General features: G+C 43.7%; 1 protein-coding gene across 2 annotated transcripts in view; it reads left to right on the top strand.

Annotated features, from left to right (window-relative positions):
* Positions 1-1,429: 1,429 nt before the first annotated feature.
* Positions 1,430-20,693, top strand: part of CHST15 (carbohydrate sulfotransferase 15) — a 47,537-nt gene continuing 28,273 nt past the window's right edge. The window contains exon 1 of one of the 2 annotated variants that reach the window (XM_027890962.1): positions 1,430-1,468. The gene's annotated coding sequence lies outside the window, so the exon portion shown is untranslated. Of the gene's footprint in view, positions 1,469-4,380; positions 4,415-20,693 lie in introns of those variants that run through there. The other variant, XM_027890963.1, reaches the window with a different exon arrangement.

Raw genomic sequence — 20,693 nt, 5'->3', positions numbered from 1 at the left:
TTGTAAGCTTCTGTTTTGCATTTTACTATTAAGTTATGGATGGTTTCACTTCAAAACAGATTTTCCCACAAATCTGTGTGAGTTTTAGATGCTTCTGAAAGTTAAATCCAAAGATGGGCTTGATCACAAAAGGAAGTACTAAAATAGATAATTCACCGTTCTTTCATGTTTAGCTCATGCTTCGTCACCTCCAACTTAGAAATAATATTGCTGAGTCTTAAACACGAGCATTTAAGCCTAACAGTGTTAGGAGGGAAATATGAAGAATTTTCCTTCTTCTGATACCACTGGCTTTGCTAGCAGTGCATTAAACCTTCACGTGCAATGGTGCGTGCTCTGTCACAGAAGGGATGTGCACATATCACATGGACAACTTAATAAGCAGACTATACATTTAAATATACATTTATCCTCATAGGATCATACAACAGTTTGGGCTGGAGAGAACCTTAAAGACCATCTTGTTCTAGCTCTCTGCCATGGGCAAGGACACCTTCCATTAGCCCAGGCTTCTCCAAGCCCCACCCAACCTGGCCTTGGGCACTTCCAGGGATGGGACAGCCACAGCTTCTCTGGGCAACCTGTTCCAGGGCCTCCCCACCCTCACAGCCAAGAATTTCTTTCCAATATTTGATCTCAACCTGCCCTCTGTCACTTTAACAGTTTATATACCCAATTTATATGTATATATTTATTAATATGTGGTATGATCCTCTTGTTTGAGAATGAGCCTCTCATTCACCGAGTAGAAGATTTTGGCTTCTTAGCACATGTTTGTGGTTAAGCCCATGTCTGTTGCCATTTTGAGCCTGGCCCAGGCAGTAGATGGTCTGGAAGGTGTGCAGCAGGAAGGTCTGACTCGCTCCAACCGCGGAGTCCTGGCAGCATCTGAGCCGATTCTCCTCGGGCTGACCTCTGCCTGCACACCCGGATTTGGGATGCCGGTGCCACCTACACGCCATCCGCTCGGGACAGCCCGAATTCCTTTCGGATGGATCACGACAGGTCCCTCTCCTCCCCAGGGCTCTCAAGCCATGCCACCCGGCGCTGCTGTGGCGGTGCTGCAGGACCGGGATGCCGCGGGGGGCGATGCCCGGGGGAACCCCCGCATCCCTCCCCGCCCGCACCGAGGGGCCCCGCGCCGCTTCCTCCGCGGCCGGACGGCTCTGTCCGTGCCCCCCTCCCTCTCCCCACCATCCCCGGGGGCACCGCCGGGGACCCCCCCCGCCCCGCGGAGCCGCGGGGCAGAGCCGAGCGGCAGCACTCCGCCTCCCGGGCTGCGCAGCGCGGCCGGGGAGCGGCGGGGCTGCTCCCTCCCTCCCTCCCCCTTCCTCCTCCTCCTCCTCCTCCCTCCTCCTCCTCCTCCTCCTTCTCCTCGTCCTCCGCCCCCCTCCCGCAGGGCAGAGCCGGCGGAGGCGGCGGGCGCGGGGCAGAGCCGAGCCGAGCCGAGCTGAGCCGAGCCGGAGAGGTGGGTGCGCCGGGAACTGCGGGGATGGGCGCTGCGGGAAGGAAGGCAAATGGGAAGGGGGTGCTCTCTCTCCCCAGGCCGCGACTCCCCAAGTTTGGAGGCGGCGGGACTTTGCGGGAAGTTGGGCGGGCAGCCCCGGGGGCAGCGCGGGGAGCGGAGCCCCGCGGGTGCGGGGGTCCCACCGCTGCCTCCGGCTCCGCGGGTGCGGGGGTGCCCCTGGGATGAAGCCGGGGGGGGGATACACGAATGTCCCCCGTTCTCAGCGGGCTGGGGCACCTCGGGGCGCTCCCCGGTGCTGCGGGACGGGATGTGGTGGTGGGGGCACTGCGTGGGAAGGCGCCCCGGAGCAGGGTCCGGGGGGACGGAGCGGTGACAAAGGTGCCGCAGATGGTGTCACCTCGCCGGGCTGCCCGCGCTGGGCAGGTCCCTGCGGCCGCTGATGGCGCTGGGTTTGGGGGAGAAGACACTTGCAAAAGGGGCTTTTCTGAAAGACCCGTTCAATTCGGGCAGCGCATCCCACCTAGAGTCGAGCCGTGGATGGATGTTGCCATTCACTGGTGCATATTTTTAGGTGAAGAGGGGTATTTCTTAAATGCGAGCTGGTGGCTGTTAAAAATAGCTTCATAGCTGCTGAGAATGCAGGCAAGGTTCAGTGACGGGTTATTATGGTCAGAGTCTGTTAAGCAACAATTCACCAGCTGAACTTTGGCGGTGTCATATATGATCTTTTTTTCCTTTTTCGTCTTCTTTTCTTCCCCCGTGCTGCTTCATTGTAATACTACAGCTGTACTCTGCAGTCATTTGGCTTTCTTAGGCACAGCCAGATTTGTGGGTTAGTAGGATGGATGATAGTATTGCTTGGATGGTGCATCCAAACACCTACCAAACTTTCAGATATGGATTTTTTTAAAAAAAATTTTATTTATTATATCATTCTATGACCTGAAGTTCCCATCACGTTGACTTCCTTGCATATGACATCAGAATGGTTTCACTTCTTGAATTGTTAGCCAGCCCAAAAAACCCACCATCACCATGTCCCGTAGAAGAAACACGTGCCTTTTGTATTTTGTGACTAAAAGAAGCAGAGTAGCCATTTGAGCACAGCACAGATTAAATCTCACAGATTAAATCTCAAAGTTTGCTGGAACTGTTCACGAAGAGCAAATGTTTTTAACTGAAAATCTTATGCATTCATTTGGATAAACAAACACCTGATTGAACAGCACTGCAGTTGATACTGACTGGGGACTACTTGATCTCTGGCAAAAAAGGGAAATTTCCATCAATAATTTATGTGAGCTCTACATATATATTTATATCTATGCTGTTTACATACATTGATATATGTGTTTTATACACACATAAATATATATACTCACTTATAAATAGTAAATATTACTTACAAACAGTAAACATTAGTGCAATAGCTGTCTTGAAGCCTTTTTTTTTTGTCAGTGATTAAAATGTTGTCACACGTCTCTTGCCCTGAGAGCTTCTCTGCTGCTGCTGCTGGTGCCATTTCACTCTTGGGCATTGAGTCAAGGGATTCATCTGGCTCTTCACGTGCCAAAAGAAAGAAAATCAATTTGAATGCAGAAAAGAGGAAACTACTTGTATGAAGATTTACTTGTGAAACTACTTTCTTTCTTTTTTTTTTTTTTTAATAGCACTTAGATTCAGTGTCTGAGTGAAGTCACTGTGCAGTTCTGAGATCAATAACAAAATAGTTTTATGGTTCAGATTTTGTAATAGGAGGGCTAATCTCAAATTCTGAGTGTTTTATTTGGTGGTTTGTAACAGGAACATTATGACACAGTGGAGATTTACATGGCAAAACACTTAATTCCACTAACGCAGTGGAAGACAGTAATGGATTTTATCTCTGTTGCTAAACTAAAAGTGGGTACCTGGAAATCATATAAATGAGAAGGTTGAAGCAGACCCTCATATTTGAATTATTTCATGTGGTTTAAGTGGAAGGATGAAGGTATATAATCCATTAACAAGGATAGGATTATGAAGGCATAATCATAGAGATGCATAGAGATGCAAATAAGATAGTGCTTATATTATATTTTAACATTATTTTAAGCAGCTTGTGTCAGGAGCTCTGTGAGAATGGGGAGTTTCAGTGGGCAGAGTTTATGCTGGTAGCCCAGGTGTTACTGAAATTGTTTTTAAAGATGGACTGTGGTCTAATACTAAAGCATCTCTCAGAGTATCTGTGTATATTTAAGATCAAGTTGTTTGGGGGATGACAGCAAACTCTGCCAAGATCATGAGCCATTGTTAGGTGTGATACTAAAGTCCCTTCACCAAGAAGGATTTGTTGCCAGATTCCTCTGCTGACTAGGGGAGTCTTTTTTTAATCAACCACTTTTCCTACCCTGAGTGCCTCCTCATACATCCGTGGAGCAAAATCTTAAGGAGCTGTAACTCAGCATTGTGTTACCATTGCGTGCTGATGCACTTGCTCCAGAGATGAGCCAGCAGTGGACTGATCTCACCTATATAACAAATTGTTTTAGGAAGTTAGAACACCCATCTGCATTTCTCTTTCAGTACAGATACATCACTAGGGCGAAGAAAGCCACGACATCAGCAGGTGCCAATAAACTCCCTCTCCCTCCTAATGACTCCTACAGTTACTGTTACATCCCACGATCAGGAACTCCAAGGAAATGCGCTGTTTAAACACTCACTGCTACTCTGGATACTTGCTGTGGAACACTCTGTTCCAAGCATCTTAGAGAGCTGCAGAAGCTGCCCCCTGGTTTGAACTGGGCTCTTTCAGCACTGTCTTCAGGCTTCCATTCCTCCCCTAACTCTCCTCTTTCCCTCCACACCTCGCCCAGTGAGGGGTAATTTTAAATCCCCACCATGCTCCTTGACTGGAGTTACGCTGCTCAGCTGGAAGAATCCAAAGTGCTGTGGAAAAACAAGGTAGATTTCCAGTAAGAGAGCATTGTTTTTTCACTGCTTTCCCCCTTAAATGAGTATGTCTTATTTATTCATGTTTTTTAGTGAAGTGCCCTGTTTTTCTTACTGACCAAGTGTGGTGCCAGATCTGGAGTCTAAATACAGCTATTCAGGAGAGGGGAAGGGATCTGTAAGCTTCTGCAAGTCCTTATCTCAAAGCAGCCTGAACAACACCCATCTCTCCACTTACACTGCAATCTCACCAAAATGAGCTAATTGTCTATAGCACTGTTCACCTATCTCTTAAAAACACGTGTGGCCGTCCGTGTATCTCACAGAAGACGTGTTGTAGGCTCACACTGGCTGTTTGTCCCTGCAGCCTGTTCATCTGTGCTCCCTGGGCTCAAAGACACGATTACAATTCCGTCCTGGTTCCTGGATTTGGGTTTTACATGCGAGGGAGACAGGAAAGCTCCCGAGGAGGTGGGAGTGCGGCAGGCACGGAGCAATGGGAGCTCTGTAATCCTTTGATTACACAGCTGTGCCTGACATGCCACTAAACAGCACTTGAGGGGCAAGCAGTTAATGTAGCTTTCCCGTGGAATATTTATTAATTTACGTTACACCTGGTTTCAAGCAGCAGCTGAATGTGGTTTGGGAGCACTGGTTTTAAGGAGTGCGGCGTCCGCTCAGGGGAGATAACCAGGTGATGTCCATGACACCTTGTGAGGAGAAACAGAGGGAAAGATATTGTCCTGTTGAGTGCTGGTGGTTGATGGCAGTGACAAGGCAGCAGTGGTGGGGAATGTGGTGGTGAATGTGAGTAGGAATGAGTGGCCCACGGCACACTCTGCCCTGATGTTCTACCTCTGTCCCCTGGTGGCAGCACACCAGAGGTCATGGGATGTTCACAGAATGGTTTGGGTTGGAAGGGACCTTAAACAACTACTAGTTCCCCCCACAAGTCATGGCCAGGGATACTTTCAACCGGTCCAGGTTGCTTCAAGCCCCATCCAGCCAGGACTTAAACACTTCCAGGGATGGGGCAGCCTCAGCTTCTCTGGGCAACCTGTGCCAATGTCTCACCACTTTCACAGGGAAGAATTTCTTCCCAATATCCCATCTAATCCTGCCCTCTGGCAGTGGGAAGCCATTCCCCCTTGTGCTATCACTCCAGGCTCTTGTCCAAAGTCCCTCTCCAGCTCTCTGGGAGCCCCTTTTTGCACTGGAAGGGGCTCTAAGGTCTCCCAAGAACTTTCCCTTCTCCAGGCTGAGCAACCCCAACTCTCTCAGCCCTTGCTCATAGGATTGATGCTCCATGCCTCTGATCTTCCTTGGACTGGAGCAACACTCCAACCCCAACCCATTGCCTTGCCTCTTCTCATTCCTTGATCCAGCTTCTTAGAATTCCCACAGTAGTTTGAGCTGGCTGAAACCCTTGTTCTCCACATCTCAGAAGTGACTGCTGATTTCCTGATGAACTTGACAGAAGTGAGGTAGTACCCATAAGCTCCAGAGACATTTCTGGCGCTCCTGGGGCAGTGAACTTCTCCCATTTGATTTGCAGAAAGCCTCTGAAGCGTTAGGGATGGTGGGAGGCACGTGGCTCCCAAGGTGGCTGCCTTCTGTGTTACAGGTTTCCGTGGAAATGAACACAGTTCCGTGGAGAAATGTTGTGATAGAGTGGTATAAACACTAAGGAGTACTAAATACACATTTTTTTATTCTAAAACTTAATGTTCCATCTTTGGGACTCATCAAATTTGCACACCATTTTCTAAATAATGTGGTTTTTCAGTGCCAGCTCTGTATCTAAGATAGGTCGTTCCTCACTGTACAAAGTGCAGATCTGTCCCTAAACAGCAAAAATACTAGAACTGACATCTTTTTAATTTGCTTCACGCCTTCCAGTAGGAAAAAAATAAGTTTCACAAGGAGATATCATTTCCTGTGAAAAACCCTTGATGTTCAGTGTGGGTGAATGTACCCTGCTATCTTACCATAAAATTAGAAAAACTGATGAGATTGAAGAAGACTTTTGTATTATTAGTTTTTTGGCATGTGTCGGTCCTTGGCTTAAACCTGACAAGTTTGACTGGTCACTTCTCAGGGTTACATGGAATACAGGGAAGAGCATTTCTTTCAAATAATGGCAGTCACTGAGTTACAGGTGAGTTGTAAGTGGGAAGAACTCTGAGATCAAACAAGAGGAGAGATAAAATGTGGGGTTCAAAGTCACCCAGAGAAAACAAGGTAAGACTGCCTTGAAAAATGAAAACCTCTGTAAGATATATAGAAAAAACAATAAAGATTTATCTACAGTGTGTACTTTGAAGGTGGAAGGAGCCTGGTGATTGTAGTGTTGGAAGAGTGCTCTGAAGGTGAGCAGGACATTGGAGGTGAATTTGTAATATTGGATGATTTCAGGTGACAGAAGATGGGAATGTCCTTACATGCTCCACCCCACCCAGTTGAAATTCAGGTCTTGAAACAGCGTGGAGAAAAAAAGCACTTAATGAAAGTGCTTTAGAACAGGCACCAAATTAGTAGTGACATACCAAGAAGCAGGAAAGACTTCTGGAAAAAAAGAACAGAAATCAGGATTCTGGAAGGTTTTGCCCATAATATGAAGAAAATGTAAAAACCCAGCATTAACCTTGGTGTGCAAGGATATAATGGTCCATAAGAGCCAGAATTTATTAATCTAAAGAAGGACTCTTTGCCTGGTGCAGCCAGGAGGTTTGTCTGTGTAAATCTAGAAATAGCAGGAAAAGGATGGTTTAATAGTTTACTAGGAGAATATCACCTAATGAGATGAGTTTGCCTGCAGGGCCAGCTCCTCACAGGGGAGCTCCATCTCCTGAAGATTCTTCAGCAGGTCTTAAAACCAACACTTCATTGCAAGTCTGTCAAATGCCTTATCTAATATTCCTTCCAGGCCTCTTTGATTTTTGGCTACTTTTTAATTGTAATTTGCCTTATGACTGAGCTGTGTAGATATTAGATCATGCTGAACAGATCATGTTAAGTAAGTGCGGTGGATAATAAATCTCAAATTTCCAAGATTTTTCCAGGATTGTTTCACTGTGTTAGGCTGGTGATCGTGCTCCTCTTCTTGTCTCCCATCACCCCTTAGTCCATTTGTAGGGCTGCTGCTGTACAGCTTGTCCTTCAGCAGTCAAGCTGAAGCCTGAGGAAACCTCCTGGGGCCATTTCTGGAGTGGATTTTGGATGCTGCTGTTGAAGTGGAAGGGGAGGAGGTTGAATGTGTCCATCAGCAAGGTGATGGATACAACTCTTGGTTGTAGCAAGGTGGGAATCGGTCTCTTCTCCCAGACAGTTAGTGACAGAACAAGAGGAAATGGCCTCAAGCTGTGCCAGAGGAGGTTCAGATTGGACATCAGGAGGAATTTCTTCATGGGAAGGGTGGTCAGGCATTGGAAGGAGCTGCCCAGGGAGGTGGTGGAGTCACAATCACGGTAGTGTTCCAAGAACGACTGGACGTGTCACTCAGTGCTCTGGGTTGGTGACAAGGTGGAGGTCGGTTGGACCTGATGATTTCAGAGGTTTTTGCCATCCTCAGTGGCTCTGTGATTGTGTGATCAGGTTTTGATCCCAGTTCAGCCCCCTGAAGGAACATTGGTTCCCACGGTGAGGTTGTGCTTCGGGATCAGGGACTCTCTGCTTGTTTGTGTTTCCCTGGGCTGGGAGAACACCGTGACATCTGCGTTGTAACTGCATCTACTGCGAGAGGTAAAAGATCAGATAAAACCACTGCTGTGCGTTAAAGACCGAACATGGAAATTACAGCACGAGATGCAACGATGGGCCCTTCATTTAAAGGGAAAAAACCCCTCTTCCTGAGCCCTTCAGCACTGAGTGCTACAGCTTTACACCCTGAGCAACTCATCAGAGCCATTCATAAAGTAAATAATTCAGATGAAAAGTTTCATGAATTATGAAGCTCTGAAAACAGTTTCTCAGGTTGAGAATTAACTTGCCTGAGGATCAGATAAGGATAAATCAGAGTGAAACCGCTATTGCACTTGACATTTCGTATTAGAATTGCTTTGCAAAGCTATTTATACCGTCTTTAAAACAGTTTCAACAAGAAATGAGATGTGAGAGGTGAACAGAAGGGAAGAGAGGAACCCAAGCTCATCCTCTCACTGAGGAAAGAGGAAATAATATGTTTAACATCAGCTGATTTTAAATACTGAAATTTTTAACCTTTCAGAGTAGATTTTTGAACATTGCTAAGGAGATCAGCAAAATTAAAAATACAGAGCATAGTAAAATGGAATAGATATTGGTATCCATGGAAATCCCACGTGGATTCAGCTTGCTTTAGGGCAGATTAATTCAGCTTTGGGTTTTCACAGGTGTGAGGGAGCCAGAACCTGCCTGCTCCAAATTAGGAGCACTCAAAATGTTTTCCAGTTGTTTTGGAGAAATCCAGAGCCCTCTGCTCTCCAAAGTGTGGGGCTGGAAAACCTGAGCAGTGCTTGGCTGTGACACTCCAGAGCTTGAGAGGGAGCAGCTTTTAGCTTAAATTAATAACTCTTAGATGGCTTCTAATCACCTGCTGCTCATTTCTGCATCCAGCTTTAAAAACTGAGTATTCTTGGGGTTTGGTATCAGGGCTGGAACGTTGCAATAACTCATTTTGGTGTAATACAGAGGAATGCATAAAAAGCCTCTGCTGTGTTTTGATAGCATTTTCTTTTAATGGTACCCATTAAGTGGGTGTAGTTATCTACCCAGCGTTCCAGGTTTTTGTCTTGCTGTGCTAGTACATTGTATAATAAATTTAAAAAAAAATCAATCCACAAACCACCAAAATATACTGTGAAAATGCAGATAAACATGTGAATATCAACAGTGATTTTTGTTGCACTGTTACAATTCCTAAATTTTAAGGCTTTTCAGAATGACGAACAGAAACTTTTTATGACAACGAATATTTATGTGTTAAAAATACTTGCCTGTCCCAGAAATGAGAATAACCCTTCCATAATCACTAAACATTTTCCACTGCAGTACCTTAATAACCTTCCCTCTGTATTTTCAAAGCTAGCAAATAATTCTGAAATAGCAAATATCATTAAGTTGCATTTAACAAAAGAACTGGAAAGTTTCAAATGAGATAATATAAATGCTGCGTTCATTCCAAATGGCAATTCTCAGGATGAACCTCTGGCTTCATTAAAGTCAATGAAATGTCTTCCTGCTGACTTCAGCATGCCAGGGTTTCAAAAAAATAAAATTGAAATGGGATCTTGAGAAGTTTTCTTCACGATGAGTGGCTGGAGCTAAAGTCAGTCAGCTGTATTTTTCTGTGCATATGTTATTTAGCTCAGCCAGGAGGTCGTAAGGTGAGGGTGATGTCTGGTGGGGATGAGGGAATGTGAAGAGGAAATAATATTTCTCTTTGAAATCATCTATCAGTAGCTGTGTTATCCCAGAGGTCCCTTTTTATGGAGATATTGCAGATGTGAAGCCCCTTTTTCAGTGCTAAAGGAAGCCAACCGTGCAGGTGGACATTCCTGGTGAGGATATTTAGGCCTTAAAAGTGATGGAAAGCCCCAAAGTCCAGCTCTTTATTTAAAAGTCTTGCATTGCTGCAGGGCGTGGATGGGGCTTTGGGCAACCTTTTACATCAACTGCAGCATCCAGCCCAGGGTTTGGGGACATTTTTAGCTTTTGTCCTTTTGGCATCAAGGATTTTTATGCAGCAGTTGAATAGGAGGAAGGAATTAATTTGATTTAGCGATGTCAAGCTGAAAATGAAGTTCCTCCTTGCACATCCTTCGAGGAACCCTCAACGGGCTGGATATAGCCTGCCATCCGCTTTGTTTTTGCTGGGATATTTTTGAACTTCCTCTGCTGATAAATATTTAGAGTCTGTTTATGTTTCATCTCATTTCTGTTAGATAGTGCTTACAGACTTTTTTTTTCCCCCCCATAACTACTTATTACCGCAGAAATTGGTGTTACAAGCCTTGAAACTGCAGTGCCAGCAATTTTGTAATTTTAACTGTAGCTGACTGACAGTGTGTTTATTAATTATACAAGAGAGGATTACAGCTTTCTAAAAGAAAAATGTATTTCTGGCTGTAGGGGTTTGAAGGGGAGTTGTAATTGCTTTATGTCTGGGCTGCAGGTTTAGGTGCAGGAGGCTTGGCTGGATTAGATGTGGCCGTGGCTGAGGATCAATAAGGTGTAAAAAGTGCAAAGGCTGCTTCAGATTTGTAAAAGTTTTAGTCACCAGCTTGCTGCTAAACTCAGAATGAAAACTGCAGCTGTTTCTTTTGTGTTTAATTAAAATCTAATGAAAAACAATCCAGAGGGGCCTGAGTTGATATTAATTACTTTGAGCGTGTGAATTCTTGGAGTATGTGAAGGTTTTCTTTCGCAAAATTCTCTGCAGCCTTTTTCTTACAAACTGGCTCTGTTTGATCCTCGCTGGTGCTGCCCAGCTAAATCTTAGTGCTCTTCTCTTATCCCCTTCCTAATTCCTTTTTGGAGTCTTGTTTTTGAGTGTGACAATCCCACTTGGATTAGATAACAGCAGTTGTCACCATGCAGAAGGACTGTGATGCCCAGGGGTGTCAGAAGTATTTGTGTGAAAATAAGTAAATAAAACATCCAAAAAGCTTCGCTAAGAAGCAGTAAACCTAAAAATTGAATCGGTTGACAGCATTGAAATGAGGTGCCTTATTCTATTACAGCATAAAGCCACCAGATGTCACTTATTTTGTACACCACTCTGCTGGGGAGAAACATGCTCTTGGCATGGAAAAGATTAAAAAACCAAAAAGACAGTTTACTGTAAGTGGCTTTGTTGCTGTTTGTGTTCCTAATTGGCAACTGTCTTCCTTGATAAATATTTTCATCCTAAAATAGATCGTATAAACTTGTTTTCTTACAGATCTCACAGACACAGACTTGTATTTTTTATGAGCCTCAAATGTCAGCAGTGCCATTTTGAGATTCAGTCTTTAAGAAAATAATTAATAGGCTTACTCCATTTTCCGAAGGGGGGCAGTACATTTTATGGAAAGGATGGTTTTATTATTATGAACTGTTCTGCCATTAAAGACACTTTAATGGCTTACACAGATAATTCATCTTGAACCAAGGTAAAAGCAGTGAGAGGAGTTTTAAAGTCATGGAGAACTGAGAGCAAGGTGGAAGTACATGTAGAGAGGGGAAGGAACACTGAAATCAGAGAGCAGCATCCACTTACAGAGGGATGTAGCTCATCCTCAGGGTTTAAAGGCTTCAAAGAAAAGTGGAAGTAAAGATGGACAGGTGGGGATATATCTCCAAAGTGGAAAAGCATCACTTGGCACCCGATGCAAAGCTTTTTATCCCCACCCCAGTGAGCATGACCAGTGTCAGGCAGCAGGGTGAGATGACTGATTGCTCACCAACCAGAGTGAGAAAAGGGCTCCTCATCTGGGTCCTGGTGTTCCATGGTGTGTTTTTCCTCCCATTACCAGAGATGCCAGAGGTGCAGACCCTCATCCTGCTCCCCGTGGTCGCAGAAGCCTTGTGCTTGTTTATTTTTTTGGCCTGTACTCAAAGGCAGCACCATTAGAAAGGGGAAATTTAATTTTCTGGACTTGAAGCAGAAAGACTGAAGATTGAGTGATTTCCTGAAGGGTAATGATCAGTGGTTTGGTTGTTTGTTTTTTTTTGGTTTGGGTTTTTTTTATTTTATTTTTTCCTTCCCCCAGTGGCAGCATTGTAGTTTGTTTTTACATTTAAATGTGTCTTCTCCCTCAGATTTCAGTTTGGGATGGAGTCATACTCGCTCTGTGGATCTCAAGCAGGTTGGGGGACGTAAATCCACTGTTCTGAGTGAATTATGTGAGGGTTGCTCTCCAAATTATTTTCCATTTGGGTCCTCAGAAGCAGCTGTGCTGAAAGGCTACCTAAGTCCATTTTTCATCTGAGGTGAAAAATGCACTTTAGCATGGCACTCACTAGCTGGAGGCAGAGTATATGACACACTTTCCCCCTCCTGTTTTCTTCTGTGCTTGAACAAAAATAAAGGTGAGCAAAACACTCCTTAACTAATAAAAAAGGTGCTGGCTTCTAAATGCGGTGAATTAGAGTTTTAGCACCTCATATGAAACCAGTTACATTAATGAGGGCTCCAGTTCTTAACTGAGAGTTGTTTACCAGACCGAGGGTTTCATTTCCTCGCTGCAGGTCTTGCACCATTGCTCCTGAAAGTGCCATCTGCCAGCTTTGGCCCCAAAAAAGTGCTCACTGTCACTGCGGTGCAGGGAGATTCTGCAACAGCTCTGGGATGGGGAGCGTGACTGCATCTTGGGAAGCTTGGAAAATTCACTTTCTCTGCCTGCTGAGCTTTAGAAAAGGCTGAAATTCGCTCAGTTTAATGTGGTTACCTGGGGAAAGTCAGATTCAGTGCTGTCTGCCTCGGTTTATTTAGAAATTGGATTGCCTGTGACTTTCCATCTTGTGTAATACACTGAATTTCGTTCGAAATCCCTCAGTTCCCCTGTTATGGGATTCTGAATGGTGAGTTAGGAGATGTGAATTTCCTTGGCACACGGTAGTACAGGTAACAGTACTGTGTCATTTTGTCACCCACAAATTGAGAAGCACCTCTGAAAAGCACTCTGACATCAGCCTTGACACCCTCTATGCCCCAAAGCTCTGATGCACAAGAACCAGAACCAAACTCCAAGGTATATCTGAGTCCATTCTGGCATCCCCTGAGTACACAGCACAAATGGGTCCAATGAAACTGCTGCATTTGCTCATTTAATTAGTTTTCAGGTTGGACAGAAGGTGTAAAAAAGATTAGTGAAGCCATACATATGTTGTATTTCAATGTTCATGTTTGGAGGATACATTTTGTCTGCTCCAGCTCGGTTCTGCTGGTGTAGCTTAGGCCTGTACAAGGAGGAAAAGTAAGAATAACTTCAAATGCAAGTTTTCATATGTAAAGGAAGGAGATCCAGTATAATTTTAAGGTTTCATTCTGATTTACTATTATTATCAAAGTGTAATTTATAACACTGAGTCAGGCAATAAGGAAACTGAGGTGTGTTATCAGCATATAATTTATTTTTTCACTTAATGATAAGAACCGTGAATTTTTCTGAGTTTATAGATTATTCTGAACTTCTGAATTCACTTTGATTATAAATGATTTGGATGCTGAAGGCATTTTTCAGGATTTAAACACGCAGGAAAATTGTAAATTATATCAAACAGTCAGTGGTGAGACATACCATTTCTCTTACACAGCAGGGATGGATGGGTTCTGGAATGTCTGATTTCTCCACATACTGGTGGAATAACCTATAAAAGGAGCGGAACTGACTCAGTTATTCACAGAGTAGAATGATAAAATCACAGAATGGTTTGGGTTGGAAGGGACCTTAAAGCTCATATAATTTTTCCCCTTCCATGGGCAGGGACACTTGCACTAAACCAGGCTGTTCCCAGCCCTGTCCAACCTGGCCTTTCATTTTTTTCCCCTCAGGGCCAGAGAACTGATCCCTGGGTGCCTTCCCTTGTTGATTCTGGTTTGGAGCTCTGTTCTAGCTCTGCAAATCAGGACCTGCTCTCCTGAAGCACTTTGGAGATGCAGAAGGGGGTCATCACACTCGAGGTGCCAACTCCCCCTTGGAGGCAAAAGCAAGGAGATGAGCTCAGGGGACAATTATTTTGCCCTTAATTTTCATGGGGAGAGCACCTGAGCACCTCATGAATAATAAACTCAACCAAAACAGCCTGGCAGCCTCCTTGCCCAGGTTCAGGAGCTCACACAGGGATGACAGTGATGAAGTGGTGATCATGATTTAGTGGTGATGGTGGCAGTGGTTGATGGTTGGGCTGGATGATCTTAGGGATCTTTTCCAGCTGTAACAAGATGCCATGATAAAGCTGCTGACTGGATGTTGGAGCTGTTCCTGCTGAAGCCAGGGCAAGCAGAGCTGAGGGAGGGGATGTGGGCAGTGTTGCTCTTGGGGGAGCCCTGCTGTGGAGGACATGAGGCAGGGTGGAGGGGTTGCAGTGTCCAAAGCTGCTGGTGAGTCACGTTCCCGAAGCTCTGATGGAAGATGTGGCATTTCTTGGCACTTCGTTGCATGTTGCTGTCCTTGGCTTTGGGTGTGGAGTGATCTTTGCAGAAGACAGTGATTGATATGGCTTTTGGTGGCACCTGCTGTGTTTTCTTAACAGTGTTCTTGGGGGTGGAAAGTATTAAAGGAGACTGAGCACGGGCCAGCATCTACAATGCCTTATTTCCAGAATCATACAGCTCCTTTTGGTGACCACTACAGAAACACCTGTAACTCAATACTGTTATTGGTAGAACAGCTCAGTACAGACCCATTTCCCACATTTCCCTGGATCTGAGGCACTAACAGGCCCCTTGACTCTGGATCTGCAGCTTGATGCATCACCTGGACCGAGCATTTCTGCTGACAAATGCAGCCTATTTCTCTACAGTTACCTGTTTATAATATGCATATTTTATTTATCATTGTTTTATAGTTGCTATGTGTCACTTTTGAGAAATGAGCACTGCTTTCCTAGAATGCTTTTGTTGTCACTTATTTGATAGGGCTTTAGGGGCTTTGTTTAGTGTTATTATTTATATTATATAGAAGGGCTTAGAAAGAATAAATGGGCTTGGAAGCCATCTCTTGCAGCCTAAGACAGCCTAAGAAGATTTTATTTCAGTGTAGTCCCTGCTGCAGACACAAATTAAGGAAATTCTAGTTTATATCACATTAAAACCACCCTCCAAATGCATCTGTATGCTCTTGATGCCATCTTAGTCTCCTGTGTGTCTGAGAGCTTGGAATGCATTAACAGCCTAAAACAAATTATTACATTAATCTCATGAAATCAAAGATTCATGCCTTTGACTCAAGGTAAACACTATTTGCAACAGGGAAATTGAAGAGAAGGAAATGCATTTCAAAACTTGGGAGGTATTTTGCCAGAAACGTTTTTTGGTTAGATATGTTAATTCTGCTAAAGTTGGAGTGATGAGTCCTCAGAAAGTATCTTGTGGGGTGTATTCTGGAGATGCTTCCAGTTCTCTGCAGAGTTTTATAATGTTAACACCCTTACTTCAGCTTTTCTGCATTAGAAACGAAGCTTTTTGGGTTATCATTAACAGCCGTGCATCTGTTCTTGAAAATCTGGCTGCCAACTGCAGTTGATGGAATTGGTGTCACTTCAGATTTCTTCTGTGAGTTGCTTCAGTAAATGGTTTATTTCCAGAAGAGGAACCTGAGCTCAGAACTGGGTCTGATTTCAGCTTCCATTGCAGTCCTGTAGCGACTCTGTGCCCTCCTCTCTTAGTCTGGAACCAAATATATCAACAAGCACTGCTGTTTAAAAATAAAACCTCATTTTACCTCCCACTGTTCACTTTTGAGTCGTGCCCTGCTACACAAGGATTTTTCATTGGAGTGAGGGCTTTCTGGCTGGGGCAGAGCATCTGAGAACAGTTTTTCCCCCTTCCTCCTTAGAACTGTGTTCTCTGGTCCATCCCGAGGTGCTTTGTCTCACAGAGCAAGCCATGGAGCACCCTGGCCTCAGGATGTGATAGAAGGAATTAGGCATTTGTGCCACCTGGGACCTCCATCAAGAGTGGTTATTTTTTTTTTTTTTCCCAATTTCTCACTGCAAGACCCTAAAAAGTTAATTTTGACCCCTCTGCAGCTTAAGTAGAGGGAGAGTGGAAGGTTAGTTTGGGACAGTCTCCCTACAACAGAAGTTAAATAATTAACATATCCACTGGGAAAAAAAAAAAAGAAGTCTCTTGGAGCACTTGCCTCAGATTGCCTCTGCCCACAAATAAAGACCATCTAGTTTGCTGGGCTAAATGTTGTCTTTATATTGCAGAAAATGTTGCAGAAGAGGCAGGGTGTGAGGGAGTGCATGCCAAATTTCTCTTGGTACATTCATCATTATGCAGAGTTGGGGTTTTGATGATTTTTTTTTTTTAATTATTCCCCCCCCCCCCCCCCCGGTTTCTTTTCATGGAAATTCAGTAAAGAACGTTCTCAGATTTTCGTCCTGTTTGTTTACAATCTGCAGGCCAGCTAAGTGCAACCTAAAGCATGAAAAGGTATTTGTGGTTGTGTTCCTTCCAAGTGGAAAACAAGCGAACTGAAGCCAAACACGGGTGGAACCTGCAGGAACACAGAGCCAAGTCAGGGCAGTGAACGATTCAGTGGCTGAGGAACAGATTTACCTTATTGTTGTTCTGGATGTTACAGTATTTACTTACCGGGCTCCACACATAGCATAGATTTTTTTTTTTTCCCTTTTTTGCTGTTACAGTTTTTAACTGGGGTCTTTGTGCATCTGCAAGATTCCTGGGCTAGATCTTACCGTGTTATGGATATAGCATCAAGAGCTGGGATATTTTTGAGAGGCTGATGGAAGAGTGCAGCATGTCCTCTTTCCTCTCATAGTGGAAATCAGTGCATTAAGATACTTGAATTTCTTTGAAGTTTGTGATAGAAGTGTTGTTCTTCAGATGAGATGATCCAAAGATAGGAGAGGACAGTAATGAGTGTTTAATCCATTATCAAATGGCACCGGGTTCCATATCAAATGTGTGCTCTGCTAATGACATATATCTTTATAGGCAGCAAAATCCAGAGTATAAACCTGCAGAAATGTCTTAAGAATGGCAGCATCTTATAAGCTGGTTAGTAAAAACACTTGGGAATACTGGTAGGAGACTTTGGAAGTAAATGTTCTCGACTTCTGCAGAATAAACACTTTTCTCAGGAGCTGAAAGCAATACAGTGATATTATATCAGAAAGGTTTTCCTTAATTAGGTGCAGCCAGAAGTAACCTGCAAGAATTTTATCTGGTGATACTGTGTGACTCTTACAGAGATTACTAATTAGAAGTTTCTTGAGACTACTTAGCTCTTTTTTTTGGGTTTTCCGCTTCAGACTTTGAGTCTAATTCACTTTGTAACAAACGTGTGGTTTCTTGGTTAATGGGCTGAGGTTTATCTGATGTGTCATTGCTTAAAGAATTAAAGTTGTTGAACATTTATAAAAGTTGCTACTAGGCTTGGAACACGGTTGTTTTTTTTTAAAGTACTGAAACAAAGCCCCAGTTTTGATTTGGCATCAATGAATAGTTTTAGTTGACTGATTTTTGTTTCAATTTACAAGAAACTTTAACGACAGACTCTAATGCTGAGTTTGTCTTTTCAGGATGCAGCTGTGTATGTTTCCTTTCACCCACTCAGCACTAGATGAAAGATGAAATGCCCTATTCATGAAAAAAAGCACTTACATGGTACTTATGTAGGGATGAGACAGGTTTTTCCATCCACTTTAATGTATGTCTCATGGAGAAGGTACCACACGTGAGTCATAACAAAAAAAAATTCAGATGACTTAGTTAAGATAGTAAAGTTTGTGGAGAAAATTCGGCTTGGAGGTGGAGGAAAATCCCTTCCCAGCCAGTAAAAATCAGAGGAGCAGCTGTTACGTTGCTCTAGAATTGTCACAACAATATTGTGTTTAAAGCAAAGTTAAGTACCACGTAGACTGATTCCCCTTTCAGGAAAACTGCTTATTTATGAGGTGTGAAGGTGTATCACATAAGTTCTGGTGGATACCACTAGGTTGCATTTTTGCACACAAAAACATTTTGCCACACCATGGGATAAACAAGCACTGAAGGCATGACGTGATGCATATTCTATTTATTCCGTACAATGTTATTCATCCCTCAAAAGCAGCCTCAAATTAGCAGCTGATCTCTCACAACCCACAAGATTTAGCAATTTATGCTGCATCCCCCTTGCAAAGTGGCAGAAAGTATTAGAGATCAGATGGTGGAAAGAGTATGTTTCTCACTTTAAATCAACCTGAGGCAGCAGCTGCTAAAATCAAGTAAAATCAAATGTATAAAAAGAACAAGATGGTAATCAGAGTAACATAATTGTGAATGCCCACTATTTTTGCAGCATGTCGAGGCTGAAAATGCTTGGCAGGACATTGGAAATACTCTGAGAACGTTTTTCTCCCACGTGCTGGTTCTGGCCCGGTAATCAATGCAAGAGACAAAGACCTGGGCTTAAAATAACTCTTCAGCACTGAAAAAGATTCTTTCCTGCAAATCCAACCGTGCTACACCAGCTCTCCATCTCTTCCTTGAATAAGAGTCAGCTGGCACACTGAATGGGAAGGTTGATTTTTCTTCAGCACAGGGAGGCTTTGGTGTTCATCTCACCAACCCTCAGAGGTGTGGATGGCAGGCAGCAGCTTCTTGAACCTCATGTTGTGGCTGACACAGAGAAATTGGCTGCTCAGAGCAACTTCACCGAATCACAGGATGGGTTGGGTTGTAAGAGACCTCAGAGACCACCAAGTTTTACCCCCCTGCCGTGGGCAGGGACACCTTCCACTAGCCCAGGTTGCACCAAGCCCTGTCCCACCTGGCCTTGGACACTTCCAGGGATCCAGGGGCAGCCACAACTTTTCCTCATGTTCGGGTAAGATGATGGAAGTGAGCGTGTTACCATCACCTGACTGAGCTTTGCACGAAGGGAAACCCACGTTTCTGTCGAGTAAGTTGCTCCAGAATTGCTATTTGAGTAAATTGCAGCAATATCTTTCCAGAGACTCAAATAATTAGCAGGCCTGGGAGCCTGAAAATAAAGCTGGATGGACAGCTGAGAGAAAGAAAGAGGCAACAAAAAACCAGCTGGGTTTGGTGCGTGAGCTCTGTCGATACCAGACCAATTCTTTGCCTCGGGAGTTTTCTGAAGATAAGTACTTATTTATTTCTGATTACAGCCTGACTGCAGGGCGGATGGGAGCTGTATTTAGAGATGATATTTTTTCCCACCTTCCTACCCCCAAACCTCTTCAATTTGTTTGATAAAAATAACTGGAGTGAAAGAGCTTCATAACAGACTCAGCCTTCATTCTCCGTGGTTCCCTGTTCCACTCGTACATGTAACAGGAATTTGGCTGATTTGTGAGGTGATAGTGGAATGCATTCCTTGAAAGGGCAGGTAGGTAAAAATTTCTATTATTGTAAACTATTGTGATATCCTGTGTTGGGAATGAAATTTCAACTGCTGTTTGATCTCATTAAAAATGTAACAAAGGCATTTGTGGCAAGACTAGCCTTATCAAACATCCACTTTCTGCACCTCAAGCTGTATTTCAGGTGATCCCTGTACCTTCACAGGCTTATTTTCTTTTTTTTTTTTTTCTATATAACAAAAGATAGTATATAGGGCAAATTTATAATGAAGAATTCTCACTGAAATTAAACCACTGAATAAATTATTTAACCTTCTACGTCTGTCTTTATCTTATTTTGGCATCGGTGTTTTTCTGGACGTGTAAGAAAATACAACTTGGAAGGGACAAAAATTAAAGTCACTCCCATTAACCTCAGTGTTTTATATCTATTCCGGCTCTCAGTGATTCGATCATTTTAATGAGGGGTTTTGTTAAATAGATGTGATTTCTGGTTGTATTTTGAATATCAGAACTTTTTTAATCATATTTTTTTGGAGGGGAATCCGTGAGCCCCACATGATGGGTGCATTGCTTCAACACCGTTTCCATGGAATGACCTCAAGGACCATGTGGGATATATTGGGAAGTTGCTCACAGTTACTGTGAGGATTAAAAAATACAGATACTAAACTTTGACCACGCCTAATTATTTCTGAAACTGGGTTAAAGTGGCTTTTTATGAGAAGAAATGCACTGGACTAATTTATGTAAAGGCACAGGTTTGGTTTTGGTGTTTGGTTTTTTTTTTTTTACAGTGTGCAAATTTTTCCTAGTCAAGATAAATCTGTCAGTGATTCTGTAGCAAGAGACACTCTGTGAGATGAATAGGAACTAAGTGAAGGGAAAAGATGAATTGCTGGATACGCTGCACGTCAAAGGCAGCAAGTTCTGATCAAGAGTGGAGAAGCCAGCATGTACCACAGGCAAAATTCTGCTCTGAGCATCCTCATAATGCGTGAAAACAGGACTTTGCTCCATGTTTGTACAAGAAGAAAGATTAAAAACGTTGCTGTGAGCTCTGCCCTGAGCCAGGGGAGGGATTTGTGGAGCTTTGTGGTGGCATAGCTTGGGTGGCTGCTGGTGCTGCTTTTTTAATTCCAGAGTTTTTGGACCTTTGTTCCTGCAGAAGTCACTGCAGTGCTGATGCCTCGAGTCCCTACAATTCCATATGAATCTTGAGCTGGAATAGCTCAAGGAAAATGACCTTGTGTGGATCTGAGGTGGGTGT

This window comes from Empidonax traillii, unplaced genomic scaffold, assembly GCF_003031625.1.
Source record: "Empidonax traillii isolate 1590-97213 ecotype Southwest subspecies unplaced genomic scaffold, ASM303162v1 scaffold304:size641404, whole genome shotgun sequence".
Classification (NCBI taxonomy): Eukaryota; Metazoa; Chordata; class Aves; order Passeriformes; family Tyrannidae; genus Empidonax; species Empidonax traillii.
This window is presented reverse-complemented; position numbering and strand designations above follow the sequence as displayed.